The following is a 15972-nucleotide window of genomic DNA, read 5'->3' on the forward strand; positions in this document are numbered from 1 at the left end:
GGGGTGCATGACCGGACCGTCCGCGACTACCTTTATCTGACATCTGACGACGCATTAACTGCTATATAGCCGTTGATATAGCTGTTACTGCTGACTGTTGCGATTCCAGCCGTTGATGTGCAGGGGCGGACCGTCCGGACCAGGGGCGCGGACTGTCCGCGGTCGGCAGAAAAGGAGCAACGGCTAGGAAGTGGTTGAGGGCTATAAATACAACCCCAACCACCTCCATTAACTCCACCCAAGCATTCCAATCTTCCACATTCAATACAAGAGCTAGCAATCCATTCGAAGACACAATCAAAGCTTCCAATCTCTCCAAGTTCCACAATTGAGACAAGTGGTCATTAGTGATTAGTGACTTGAGAGAGAGAGTGATCCATGTGTTATTTGTCGCTTGGTTTTTGCAATCGTGCTTTCTTCTCTTCCCATTCTTATTCTCAAGACACTTGTAATCAAAGCAAGAGACACCAAGTTGTGGTGGTCCTTGTAGGGGTCTAAGTGACCCATTTGATTAAGGAGAAAGCTCACTCGGTCTAAGTGACCGTTTGAGAGAGGAAAAGGGTTGAAAGAGACTCGGTCTTTGTGACCACCTCAACGGGGACTAGGTTCTCAAAAACCAAACCTCGGTAAAACAAATCACCGTGTCATCCGCCTTATTTCTTGGTTTATTTGTTTTCGCCCTCTCTTTCAGACTCGGATTTATCTCTAACGCTAACCCCGACTTGTAGTTGTGCTTTAAGTTTATAAATTTCAGTTTCCGCCTATCCACCCCTCCTCTAGGCAACTTTCAATCACACAAGGCGGCGACATGAGAGCCCATGCTCAGGCTGTTGCATTGTGCCTTGCGGCTCAAAGCATTAGCTACCACATTTGCCTTTCCTGGGCGGTAGTGCAATTCCAGGTCATAGTCTTTAATCAGCTCTAACCATCTTCTTTGTCTCATGTTGAGATTAGCCTGGGTGAAGATGTATTTGAGGCCCTTGTGATCGATGTAGATGTTGCAATGAGCTCCCATTAGATAGTGTCTCGAAATCTTTAGGGCATGGACTACTGCTACTAGCTCCAAATCATATGTTGGATAATTCTGCTCATGAGATTTGAGTGCTCGTGACGCGTAGGCAATAACCCAGTTGTCTTGCATTAGAACACAACCAAGTCCAGTGCCGGAAGCATCACAATACACATCGAAGGGCTTGGCTTGTTGGGCTATGCTAGTACTGGCGCAGTGGTCAGGTGTTTCCTTAAGGTGTGAAAGACATCTTCGCACTTTTGACTCCAATCAAACTTGATTCCCTTCTTCAACAGCTCGGTCATTGGCTTGACAATTATGGAGAAGTCTAGGATAAACTGGCAATAATACCATGCTAATCCCAGAAAACTCTAAATCTGGCAAACGGTGGTAGGAGGTTTCCAACTCATCACCTCTTGCACTTTATTAGGATCAACTTCTATCCCTTTCTGAGAGAATGTATGACCCAAGAACTTAATCTCCTTTAGCCAGAAATCACATTTGGAGAACTTGGCATATAAATGATGACCCTGTAGGCGTTGAAGTACTGTATGGAGGTGCTTGGCATGTTCTTCCTCTGTATTTAATACACCAATATGTCATCAACGAAGACCACCACAAATTTGTCTAACTCAAGCATGAATACTGAATTCATTAAGTACATGAAGTATGTTGGGGCATTGGTTAGCTCGAATGACATCACCAGATACTCATAAAGCCCATATCTGGTTGAGAAAGTCATCTTCGGAATATCACTTGCCCGGATCTTAATTTGGTGATAGTCGGAGCGAAGATCTATTTTGGAAAACACTTTGTCTCCAACTAGTTGATAAAAAGAACATCAATACGGGGCAAAGGATACCTAGTTTTAATGGTTACTGCATTGAGGGGTCGGTAATCGATACACAGTCTCAAGTTTTCGTCCTTCTTTTTCACAAACAGGGTTGGATATCTCCAAGGTGAAGTACTTGGGCGTATGAACCCCTTGTCCAGTATTTTTTTAAATTGTTTCTTCAACTCAGCTAGCTCGGCTGGTGGCATCCTATAAGGTCTTTTGGATATAGGCGTAGTGCCTGGCTGCAGTTCTATGACAAACTCAATGTCTCGGTCTAGTGGCATTACAGGCAACTCGTCCAAAAAGACATCTAAATACTCACGAACAACTGGGATTTTCTCCAAGGGGAAATCAATCATGGAGAAAGCACAAAAATATGCACTTCCTTGGTTAGGTAGGTATAGGGTAAGTTCTCCATAGATTGGGGAATGAATTTCAAGGGCGTGAGGGGCAACATCTATTAGAACTTGGTGTTGGGTTAACCAATTGGTTCCTAAGATGATGTCCATATTTTCCAATCCTAAGATAAGGATGGTGGTCCTAATATATTTGCTCCCCAATTTAATTGGCACTTGGTGAGCGGTTTGTTGTGTCGCAACCTTGCCACCTGGCGTTGCAATCATGTAGGCCCCTTTGTATGGTAGAAGGGCAATTGACATTCTACACTGAACCTTTGACATTCTACACTGCAGGTTGGTTAAGAACAAAAAATGTACTAGTCATGACGGGTGCTCCCTCCCGTGGATCTACCAATGTGGTAACGTTCAATCTGCCTTGTTTCACATGCACCTTCTGTTTCTTGCCTCTGTTCTGATTAGCATTCTACCCCTGCTGGTTTTGAGGGCAGTTCTTTGCACAATGGCTAGTGCTACCACAAGTGAAGCATTGGTTTCCATTGTTCGGACAATTCTGATGTTGCTGCTGAGGGTTTTGGTTGTTATTCCTAGAAACTAGGGCTTGCAAGCGATTGGGTGCCAGCTGCTGCTGAGGGGGTCTAATCACCCAGCGTCCCTATTACTAAGGCTGTCTCCAACAATAGCCGATAAATTGTTCTGTCCGTTACATATACCGTTTTCTTCCATCCTGGCTTCGTCCAACAACATCCGCTAAAAGGTCCGCTAAAATTTATAGGGTGCTCACCGTCCGCCAAACGTAGCGCGCGAGCGGTCGTCCTCTATACGCTGTCTGATTCTTCCTCCGGCTTTGTTTAGTATTTTTTTCTCTGGACGATCGGCCCATGTTGCTTCCTCCAGCCTTTGATTATTATTTCTTTGGACGACCGTACTCATATCTACACTGTTTGGTAATTTATGTCTTCAAAAGTAATTATTTGAAATATTTGAATTAAGGATTTTGGCACATGAATGTGGCAATGAACAAATATATACAGAAATTTCCAATAATTTGTTAATGCTACTATTGGAAGATTAGGGATGGCAACGGGTAAAATATCCGCGGATAGTGTCTCTGGACATCTATATCCGCGACTTATATCCGATATCCAAACCCGTACCCGTTACCCGCCATGGATAACAAACAATATCCACATCCGTTACCCGCGGGTAACGGATATCCGCGGATATATCCGTTTGCCCACTACACATACAAAATATATAAATCCAGCAAATTCAAACAATCAACAAGTCGTTGCATCTGGAATAACCTGTACTTGCATTTGGGTGAAAAAACAATCAACAAGTCGTTGCATCTGGAATAACCTGTACTTTACACCGGGACAGCCACGCTGGAGCCGGGGACTGAGGGGAGGTAGCACACACAGGGACTGAGGGGAGCAGGCCGCAGGCGGCCAGGCGCGCAGGGAGTCAGCGATGCAGGGACTGAGAACGAGCTACACAGGGAGTTAGCGACGCAAGGACTGAGGACGAGCTGGAGATCTGCGCTCTATGCCTGGGAGCCTGGAGAATGCTTGTGGCATTGTGGGCTGTGGCGATGTGGCCAGTGGGCCTGTGGGATGGGTGTAATTTTAACGGATATTCGGGTATTCGGGTATGGATATTGATTTTTCGTATCCGTTTTAAAAATATCCGCGGATATCAAGTGCTATCCGTATCCGTATCCATGGGTACAGACTCGTACCCAAAACCGTGCCCAACGGGTTTTTTATCCGCGGGTACGCGGATAAATGACATCCATTGCCATCCCTATGGAAGATGAGTAATTTGGCTATTAATTTTTTGGACAAGGTTTTTTTTCTTTCATAAATTAAGGTGTTAAATTTTTATAATAAAAAGGTGAAAAGAAAACAAATAAAAACTAAAGAAATGGAGAAAAGAACGTCTACTATAGCTTTAGAGGACCAAATTTAGAGAACATTGTTGGAGATTGAGAAGATATAGAGGACAAAAAAATTTAGAGTGTGCTGTAAAGGACAGAGAATATTCCTTTAGGGGATGGAATTTAGGGGACGTTGCTGGAGATAGCCTAAGGTCCTCTACTCTAGGTGTTAGACACGATCTGCAAACGCTGAGGTTGAGCCGAGGGTCCTGCCATAGACACCTTCCTCTTCTTTTCTGCCCTATGAGCTGTGATGCAGTCCTCTTGAGAGATGGCCAAGTTGACCAACTCATTGTAGCAATTGGCCCTAACATTGTTGAGATGCTCACGGAGCTTGGTGTTGATGCATCTTCAGAACATGTCCCTCTTCTTTTTATCATGTCACACCCAGTTTTAAGGAACAAAGACGGGTGCATCTCATACATGCGCCAAAGAAGACAACATATATAATAATAGAGTGTATAGAGATAAATGTCACAATAACATCAGAGTACTTATTACATTGCGGAAGTCTTACAAAATAAAAGATAAATATAAAAGGAACTAAGGATCATCCTTAGTGCCAATAAGTCAACTGGGAGACACCACCTAGATCAGATCAAACTCCTCGTTGTGTGGCTCCTCTTGAACCACCTGTTCTTCTCCTATGGGGGGTGTGAGACAATAAGGGTGAGCTCACACATGTTCATCGCTCAACAAGTTGCGGGGAATAATGTGCATGAACTCACCAAAGGTGGGAGTTCATGTGAAATGTGAGGCTCATCAACAAATAAAGGTTAAAGCTGAGCATTGCTTTTAAAGTTGGTCAAAATTTTATTAGCAGTTACTAGATATAAGTAAATACCAAACCATAATAAGAATAATAGAATAAAATTAAAAAATAATCCCATGCAAATGCAAATGACAAATTGAATTTAAGTTACATAAATTAATCATGTGAGTGTCCGAGTTGCTCATGACCGTGAGCACGGCTAGTATACCAGTTTTACACTCTGCATAGGTTGTACCCTGTACCCACAAGTCATGTTACCCATCTGCCAAGAGACAGCCAATCCCATACACCTCTACCGAGGAGGCGAGGCAGGGTAACACTACGAGGTCTTTACAAAGTTCCACTAGCTTCAGAAAACCTGCTACAGTTTATGGGAAGAGCACTTGCAAGAATACCCCGTCTGATCGCCATCGCAGAAAAATCAACCCAAGAACCACCCTGCATGCAACTCCTCTACTGCCCTTGCCCCTTTCGGGTAAGGTAGTCTTCCACTAGCTTTCCTAATTAGTTAGCCAAGGGGTCCCATTCCTCCGTTGTGGTGGCACATTTTTCCGGGTGCTTCTCCATGTTCCCATTAACATAATGATCTTATCATGAACATAAATAACATAATAGAATAATTGAAACATGGATGTAATGAAATATTAACCCAAAACCATATAAGGCAATAGCAAAACTACCCAAGTGATTCAGGGGTAAACAAGGTAAAAAGAATAAACAGACAAGGGTGACCTATTGAGTCCCATCAAAATTAACCGATGCATATAATTATGATTAATAAGAACATGACTGGGTAAAAAGGAAGTGATCAAGGGACACTAGGTGAACCTCAGGATCCACAGTAGCTTGCTCGTCTACTCGCATCAATACAAACACACATAGTACAGCAAAAATTAACATCACAACAAACATGTAAACAAAATACATAATAATAATCTACACATTAAAATAAGATCCTAGGAATAGGAATCATTAATTTTGGAATTATGGATTTTAAGTTATGAATTTTCAAAGGGTTTATGTGCTTGATATATGATTAGGTGAGAAATTAATTTTACTACTGTTTTCACGTTAAAACAGAGACACTAGGTGATAAACAATAATATTACAAAATTTTAGAAACTGGAATGGATCAATTTGGAATTAAAATGAATTAAATATGAATTTTCCAAGTTTCTAGAATTATTTTTGTATTAAAAACCAATTTCTATATTTATTTCTCTATTTTTATTCTTCTCTGGACTAGGCGTCGAATTTCAGAAAGGTCAGGGGCCTCGGTGCAATAAATCCCTAGACTCAGAGCTCGCTAGAGATGGACCGCGGGTTGATTACATAAAAGTGGAAGGTTCTAATCGTAAAGGTGCACGGTCGAAACGGTATGCGCGATTTCAGACCGTCTGATCAAAACGGACGGCCACGATTAAATCGCAGCCGCCCGAACCGGTACGCTACGGTAGACCTCGGACCGAGTGACCCCCATCCGATCCCGATCGGACGGCCAGAAACCGCTACCCGCGAATCGTTATTCCACGATCTAATCTCAACCGTTGGCTATCGGATCAACGGCCGAGGGTGAACCGCCCCAACCTGGCCGGATCTCGGTGGCGAAACAGGAGCTCCGCGGCGGCGCGGCTCGCCGGAGCGCTAGGAACCACCATTTAGGTGGTTGAAATGCTAGGCTGACCGTGGATTTACATATACCAAATGGTGACGAACTCGATGGACCGGATCTTACCGAGGTTCACGTGCGCAGTTGAGCTGGCCACGAGTCCAGGCGGTTTGGCGGCGCTCCGCCCTCTCCGACGAGCAATTAAGGGGTGCGCGGTCGTCGGTTCCGCCCGCACACGCCACGAATGGCTTCGCACTAGCCCGGTGTAGATCCCCGACCCCTCCAACTGCTTCAGGCGACGGTGAATGGACGGGAAGGCACGGCGGCGTCACTCCTCTCTTCTCTCGGTGATATGGCGGCACTGGAAATTAGGGCGGTTGCGGACCTAGGGAAGCTGTGGAACGAAAAGAGGCAAGGGCGGCTGGGGCTTTATCTCCTAGCACGGTCAACCGGTTCGTGTGCGCGAAAATAGCGCCAGCGTCGCGTTCGCCATGCGCGCATTCTGGTGAGGGCGAAACTAACAGGTCGGGTCCACACACCAGAGAATAGAAGCGAAACGAGCGCGAGAGACTGACTGGCGCTAGGGCCCGCCGAATGGTGATAGACTCGTTCCCCGCGCGGTGATGACCTGGTCACGCAGACAAGTGGGACCGTGGTGTCGGCGTGACGGTGAGGTCGGCTACGCGGGAGTGGCTAGATGGGTCGCGCGGTAGGGTTTGGCTACTCGGCCGAATTGATGGGAGGAGCCCAACTGACATTTTTTTCCTTTTTCTTTTATTTTTCTATTTTTCTTTTCTCTATTCCCAAATTTAATTTAAATTCAAATTTTAAATTCAAACCTTGTGCCAAATTCATCTTTAAATTATATAGTGACCCTAAAGGTACTAATTTTGGAATTATATAAACTTTCTTTATATTTTATATATCTTCTTTTTTTCAAACTCTCAAATTAGGTATTAAATCCTTAATTTTGACATTAATTTATTTCCATTAATGAGATTACTCTTTTCATCTATTGCACAAACAAACAAAAGCCAGCATGATGCACAATTTAGTAGTGTGTCATTTGTTAATTGTTTTATTTTAGATTTGTTTGTTTAACATGTGCTAATAAATGGTAGTCACAAAAATGGGGAGATTACTCTATTCTCTTTGTATACATTTTTTGGGTATTACACTGCATGATAGCCCGCATACTAGCACAAGTCATTGAAGGTTTGCGCATACTAGAGTACAGTGCGGTTCCCTTGCGTGAGAGCTAGGAACTCATTCAGTTTGCGGTCCATAATGCTAGACGGGATGTGGTGTTTGAAAGCTACCTTAAATTCATCCTATGTCACTACGTGGTCTATAGGTTGCATGGCGAGGAAATGATCTACCATGTCCTAGCAGGTCCATGGAGTTGCTAGGTGGCAAATCTGACCTTAGCCGCATCAGGGCATGCTCCACTAAGTAGTGAGAATTTGGATTCCACCACTCTTAGCCACATGTAGGCATCTAGGGGATCTTCCACATAGGTGAATAGCGGAGGCTGAGTACTAAGAAACTCCTGGTAGGTAGCTACTACCAGTTGACGATGTTGCTGCTCACCAGCCCTAAAGTGCTGGGGCTAAGGCTGGCACTGCACTAGAAGCCATAGAATCTCATTCTACTATGCCATCAGCTCCTGCATCGTGGGAGGCTGTGGTGGCGGTGGAGGAACTTTCTCGTTCTATCCATGGCATTGATGTCCGGCCATCTAAAATTTGAGGAGTCCTAGTTGATATACTCATGGTCCATATTTGAGAAAGGAGACGAAATGAGTAAGCAGTAAAATTCTTTAAATTTTTCCAATTGGTCTTGTATCTTATGACTCGTGCCAAAACAGGGGTGAATCTTGGATCACATTTTGAACTTAAACCATTTTTTCTCATTCCACAAAAGATGTTCATCTAGGGTTACATCATGGTCAGAAGGACTCAACTCTCTAGCCTAATACATCATGAGGTGCAAAAGCTAAGCTATTTTAAGGACTACAACTTCCTAAGACTTCTACTGCAAGCACAACTGATCAACGAGCAACTGAGGTTGCACTAGACTCAGGTGACAGGGGTCCACTAGAGTGAGCTAAGTCAGCGGTATCCAAGCAAGATGCTGGCTCTAGCTCCTCGTCCACCTCCATGCCCTGTTACATCTCCTGGTGATGCATCTCCAAGTGGGCATTGAGGTTGCCTCATCTAGCTCAATCTACAAGTCATGGAGCTGGTTCTCCAGGACTTCAATGGTGTTGTCCCAGACATCCACTTGCTCCTCGAGCTCACGGGTGTGGGTGCCCATCTTCTCGATATGGGGATCCTTCTCCACCAACTCGGAAGATAATTCCACAACAAAGACTTCCCTATCATCAAGGGTCGTCTTAGCAATATGTGCTAGGCCAGTCAGGTGTGACATAGCCTTGCTTTACAAGAACTACAGGCGATACAGTGCATTCATGCATTGGATCGTGTCACGAGGGGCTTTCTCAGGGTGTAGTGCCCATACATCCTTCGCAAGTCTCACCCTGTCGCTCCACATCGGATCATCCTTCTGCTCAGTGGGAAAGTGTCACACCCGGTTTTAGAAGGTAAACCGAATGCGAACCATGTACGTGCCAGGATCAGTTATTCACGTACACAGCAGTTACATAATATGGACATCATCACACAGTGCTCAAAATAGTATTAATAAGGGAAATAGTCGATTACATCATACGTCTGAGACGTCCATATAGTTCTTACAATAAATCAAAGTGCGGAAAAGAAACGTAGATAACCGCGGCCTTCACAGGCAGCCGACTGGGGGTTGCCGCTAACCCACACCTAGAACTCGTCGTAGTCTTGGAACTCCTGGAAGTCTCCTTCCACAGCTTCATCTTCGCCTGAGCAGTGGTTGCAATGCTGACAACCTGGGGATGGGGGGGTTTGGTGTGTAGAGCAAGGGTGAGTACACATCAACATACTCAGCAAGTATCCTGTTTGGCTGTAGTGGACTAGCTGTATGTGGGGATAAGTCAAGCAGTTGCTTTTAGTTGGTCAGATTATTACTTACTAGTAGAAAGCCAAGTTTTAGCATTAACCCAAGTTATTAACCCGATGTACCCTTTCCAAACGGAAAGAATACCACTTACCAGCACCATAGTCATAACCAGAATCATCGATCTCATAACCACCTGTACCAAAGTATCTCTGATCAAGTACCACTAATCACTGGAGCTCCCTTGGCCGCTCATAACCGCGAGCACGGCTGATATATCAGTTTTCAAACACTCTGCAGAGGTTGTGCACTTTACCCACAAGCCGTGATTCCCATTCTGCCCGGAGATCATGACTCTCCATTGATCACTACCAAGGTGACCCAGCAGGGCATCACTACGTAGCCTTTACAAAGATTCCCCGGGACTGTAGCCACCCGTTAGGTTTCCTAAATGCACCGCACTCCTCCCCAAGGGGCGAACCCAAACTTGGCAGAGCGAGCCGCATACACCGAGCCCCATTGACGGCACGACGGCTAAGCGAACTACACCCCGGGTCCTCTAATTATTCAGCTAAGGGCACCCCATTCCACCCTCATGGTTGCACTGTTTTCCCGGGCGGTCATCCATAGAACAGGTCCTTACGGAGAGGCACTCGAGAAACCGCTCGAGCCCCCTTGATGACCACAAGCATAACATCATAATAAGAGAAGGGAAAACAGCGTATCATAGATATTCTCATCATGTTCATTGATTAGAGTTTGAGCAATAGCATAAAGCTAAACAGTAATAATCCAACCCAAATAGGTAAACAAGGACATGGATAACAAAAGCTAGTCAATCCTTAGGCATAAATGTGTAAAGCGGGAGGTGAATTAAATAATGAATAGGACATAGATAGGTCAAAGGACACTTGCCTCCACCAACCGACTGCTGCTCAGGGGCTTCTCCTGCGAGTTCCTCGGGCTCTTCAACCGGATCGTTCTCTATACGAGCGCAAACATACATACATCCACATATTTAATACCAAAGAACAGTACACCATACAATAGAATGCAATAAGTAAACAGACGTTCCACGCGGGCTCGCAAGTACGGTTAAGAGAGAAAGAGGAAAAGACAGTCGAGAAACGATCACGTTACATGATTATAAATTAACCACTCGCTTAATGGAAGGAAATTTAATGTAGACACTATGTTTAGCGTAAAGTAAAGTCATGTTTCATGTCTAATTATTATAAGCAGGTGGAGATAAATAAAAGGATGGTCGCGCGGCGAGACGCGCGACAAAGCTCTCTAAAACAAATTAAGAAGTTAACGACTCGTCGCGCGACTGAGCACGCAGCGAGATACTTCGCCTTAGTTAAGAGGAGACGCTAAGCGTCGCGCGACGAAGCGCACGACGGCATACGTCGACTAAACTGAGTCCAAAGTGGAATGTCGCGCGAATACACACGCGACGTTACACCTTAAACAACCTGAAACAAAATGGATCGTCGCGCGACGAAGCGCACGACGCAACACAGGATAGAATCTGAATTTTAGACAAATCCGTCGCGCGGCGAAGCGCGCGACGCAACACGCTAATTAACAAATAATCACCGCGAGCGCGGGCGAGCGGGGACACGGTCGGGCGAGGCCGGGACGGGGAACGGGCGGCCGAGCTGGGGCCAGGGCGGTTGAACCGGCCAGGGGGCGGTTGAACCGGGGGCGGGGGGCGCGCGGGCGAGCGGGACTCGCCGCGCCGCGGGAGGGCGCCGAGCCACGAGGGGCGGGGCAGGCGAGCGCCACGCGCAGGGGCCGGGGCAGGGGCGGGCGCCGCCGCGAGGGGAGGCCGGGCGGGGGGCCGAGCGCCGCCGCGAGGGGCCGAGCGGGCGGGCCGAGCGCCGCCGCGAGGGGCCGAGCGGGCGGGCCGAGCGCCGCCGCGAGGGGCCGAGCGGGCGGGCCGAGCGCCGCCGCGAGGGGGCGGGCGGGCGAGCGCCGCCGGGGAGGGCAGCCGGGCGGGGCCGAGCGCCGCCGCGGGCGGGAGGCCGGGCGGAGGAGCGCCGCGCGGGGAGGCCGGGCGGGGGCCGCGCCGCCGCGCCGAGGGGCCGAGCGGGGGCCGCGCCGCCGCGCCGAGGAGGCCGGACGGGGGCCGCGCCGAGGGGCCGAGCGGGCGGGCGCCGCCGGGGAGGGCCGAGGCGGGGGGCCGAACGCCGCCGCGGGGAGGGAGGCCGGGCGGGGGAGCGCCGCGCGCCGCCACGGGCGAGCGCCGCCGGGGTGGGGTCGCGCGCGGGCAGGGGGAGAAAGGGGGCGCGCGGGGGGGAAGAAGAGGAGGGAGAGGGAGAGAGAGAGGAGAAGGGGAGGGGAGGGGAGCTCACCTCGGGGTCCAAAATCCGGTGATCGCCGTCTCCAAATCCTAGGGCACCACGGGGAGAGAGAGGTGGAAGAGGGAGAGGAGAGGTTGTTGCGCGGGAGATCCAAATGAGAGAGAGAGAGAGAGGAGGGGGGCGCATGGGGGGTTTGGGCGCCAGGGGCGCGCAGGCCGGAGCGGGCCGGGCCACTTCGCGGGTCGAAAACCCACGACGAGCGCGACCACTAAACGGAAGTAAATCGCGAACCGAAATCCGGAACAGAACGAGACGAACATTCAACATCAGACAAAGAAATGTGCTTCGGCATGATGCAACACCCATGACACTTAGGTTTTGGTTTATACATGACACGGACACCTGCCGCTATACTGGTTTGAAATTGGAAAGAAGGAGCAAACGAGGAAAGAGAAAAGAGAGTAACGCCCGAATTTGGTGAGAGAAAAGAAGAAAAAATTCTGCCCCCCAAATTCAGGGCGTTACAAACCTATCCCTGTTGGGGACTTGCTCTCAAGTGCTATGAGTTAAGAACAAGGCAACATAGAAAATGTTAATCGTTAAAGTCCTTCGTCCTCCGAAGCATTATTTCCCTTAGGATGTAATGACTTGCGGACGAAGGTTATGAAGGACATACCTTCATATATTCATTAAACAATGACGAAGGATGAAATATAAAGAATATAAAAGACAACATGAACAATCATATATTATTATCGGGCATAAACAAAAACATTGTTGAATTACAAGTGTACCTTCAATCGGAAGGAGATGACAGTACAGGTGTGACGCAAAAAGCGAATGTCAAGTCAGCGTGAACAGTACGGGGGTACTGTTCACCTATTTATAGGCACGGGACGCAGCCCATACAAAATTACATTCATGCCCTTTACATTTGATAATAATTCTATGGTAATCTATCGAGGTCTGAATAGCCTTTTCATCTTTAAGTCGGTTTCATTTTCTGCAACCACGCCGAAGCTTTCCTGCTGACATCTTCGGCGTTGTATCAAGACCTTCGTATTATCCTGGTCTTCCCCTGGCGTGATGACGACTTGAGTTCGAAGGTACCTGCTCACACATTATACTTCCAGAAATACTGTTAAATCCTGTTTTTGAGGACCTTCGGATGCCGAAGGTCCCCAACAGTAGCCCCTCGCAATATTAATTTGTTTAAAATAACGAATTTAAATTGTGACGCGAACGAAGGCTTTTCGCCGAAGGTCCGAAAAAACACCTTCCCTTTGCTAGAATAGCAACAATCACTGACAAGCGGGGTCTTTGAATTTTCAACGCTTTTGGCGTATAAATACGGGCATACCGCAAACTCATTTGACACGCTTTCTGGCCGACTGCTCTCGCTTACTCAATTTTTAGCTCTTGTGCACTACGATTTGCTAAGCTTTTATTTTTGAAGCTTCGGCTTTAAAAATAGTTTTTAGTGTCTCCGAAGATGTCTGAAGATAAGAAGACTGCTGCTGAGACGAAGCTGAGCCTCGACGAAGAGAAAAATTTGGGTTTTCTTATAGCGATGTCAAAGACCAACACAGAGAAAATTACCAAGGAGATTCTGGAAGGTTTATCTGAGGATACTGGTGACAGTGACAGCTATGATGTGGACAGTGGTGGTGAAGACTCCGAAGATCGTCCATGGCGACCAAGCCATTCAATTTATGGTAAATCGACCATCAAAGAGAATCATCTTATCAACATGAAAGGAAGGTATTTTTGGGATTTGTCCATTGTGAGGGCCGACGAAGGGGAGAAAACTTGCCCCCACCCTGAAGAGAATGAAGTCGTAGTGTACCGAAGCTTTTTAAAAGCTGGACTGCGATTTCCTTTGAGCAGCTTCGTTGTGGAGGTGCTGAAAATATTCGAAATTTATCTCCATCAACTTACCCCGGAGGCAATTATAAAGCTGAATATCTTCGTGTGGGCCGTGAGAAGCCAAGGTCTGAAGCCTGACGCAAAAAGCTTCTGCAATATACATGAATTATCATATGAAACAAAACCTTGGGGTAAGGAACAGTATCACAACAATTTTGGCTGCTACAGTTTCGTTTCTCGGTCCGGGTCAAGCTGCCCCGTGCCAACCTTTCGGAAGAGATGGCCCGGAGACTGGATGACAGAATGGTTCTATGTGAAGAATGATCTGACAATACGAGAAGATATCAAAGGTATAATCATGCGCCCTATTTGGCAAAGCTTCGGCCTTCGGAGGCCGAAGGTTGAAATGAATGAAACTGCCGAAGAATGCCAGAGGGCCTTCGGCGCAGTCTGCTCTTTCATCGGAACAAGAGACTTAGTTCAAGAGCATATTGCCTTCAGGGTATGGCCACTTGCGGAGAAATGGGAAATGCCACAAGAAACCGTAAAAGAAGCCGACGAAGGTGGACTTATCAGGTTGAAGTACACTTTTAAATTTGGAGATAAATTCGTCGAGCCAGATGACGACTGGTTAAAAAGTATTGAAAATTTAAGTGATGAACTGCTTGGGGCTTATTCAAAGGCCGAAGACACTGCAATGTCAGTAGCCTTCGGAGGCCGAAAGAAGAAGAGGCTGAATCGGGTATTCGATGCAATCGGGTTTGTCTACCCTGACTATTGCTATCCCATTCGAAGGCAGAAGAGGAAAAACACAACCTCTGCAAAAGAAGAAGCTACAATTGCTCCTAGCGAGCCAGAACCGAAGAGAAAGAAGATAAAGGTCCTCACACATCGGCCGCGCTATATTGAACTAGCTTCGGTGCCTGAGTTTACTGGAGAAACTCCTTCGGCCACCGGAGCTGAAAAACCAACCGAGCCAACCTTGCTGCCAGAAGTCGCGGAAACGGCCGAAGTGCCAACAAAGACAAAATTGGAGCAATCAAAGATTTTGTTATCAGAAACGAAAGAGAAGGCCGAAGCGCCGTCCACAGAAAAAATGGAAGAGGTAAAGGAAGCAACTGAGGGCTCCAAAACATCAGAAGTTTTGAGTCCTGCAGCAAACATTGAGACAGCAAAAAATCAAAAAGTGCCAGCCGTAACTCCGAAAAGAAAGAGAATGGCTAATGTGCTAGATGTACTGGAAACGATTAAATCTTCAAGCACACCTCCGAAGAAGGCTGCTGTCGCTCCTGAAACAACAACTGAAATTTCTTATTCTAAAGCTCCAGGGCAAGAGACTGAAACCGAAGCTGGGCCCTCAGAGTCCGCAAAGATAAAACCCTTGGAAAGTGAGGCAGAAAAAATAACAAAGCCAACTTTTGTTGAAGAAACCAGTGATATTGCCCCCGAAGCGTCCCCCAAAATTCGTGATTATATTATCCGTCATGCTTCGGGGAAAATACTATCAGAAAAAGAAGAGCAAGAGGCCCAGCACTACGCCCAAAAATTGAAATATCCAAGGGGGGCGTTAATATTCAATGGCAGTGGAGAAGAAGACTTCTTGTATTGTCTTCCCGACAGCAAGGAAATTTTTGTCTGTTGGGAGATGAGCAAGAGCTTCGGATTTCCAACTTTAGAAGACGGGCTCTCGGTGCTGTCGAAGAACGACCTGGCCGACAGCCTGGCTTACAATAGCTTAAAGGTGCGACAAATGAAATCCTTGTATTTTTTGTTGAGTCCAAAATTTTTCGTTTGTTTAAACCTTTTGACGCACTCATATTTCTCTTTGCAGGGCCTGATACTTAGCAATGCCCTCCGGGCACAGAAAGATGCTGAAGACGAAGGGTGTTCTATAGCTCTGAGCAACCTTCGTTCCGAAGTTATTGAACTGAGGAACGAAGGTCTTGAAAAAGATAAAATATTACACTCATTGATAAATAAAATAAAGGAAGACGAAGCTGCTTTTAAAAGTCAAGCTGAAGCTCAGAAGCGCGAAATTGAAGACCTTCGGAAACAACTGGCCAGAGCCAAGGAAGAACGTATACTTGAAGAAACAAAGCGTGAACTCAGCGATCAATGGGCAGATCACCTAGAAGTGACTGTTGAAGAGCTTCGTTCGTCCAAAAAGAGATGCTACAACAAATCTATAGATTGTGTTAAGAAGTTAAAGGCTAGCTTCGCCAAGGTCGGCGCATTCTCAAGTGAGGAAAACTTTTCGAGAGGCAATCCCGAAGGTGTCATTGAATGGAT

The sequence above is a fragment of the Zea mays genome, chromosome 5 (genome assembly GCF_902167145.1).
Source record: "Zea mays cultivar B73 chromosome 5, Zm-B73-REFERENCE-NAM-5.0, whole genome shotgun sequence".
Classification (NCBI taxonomy): domain Eukaryota; kingdom Viridiplantae; phylum Streptophyta; class Magnoliopsida; order Poales; family Poaceae; genus Zea; species Zea mays.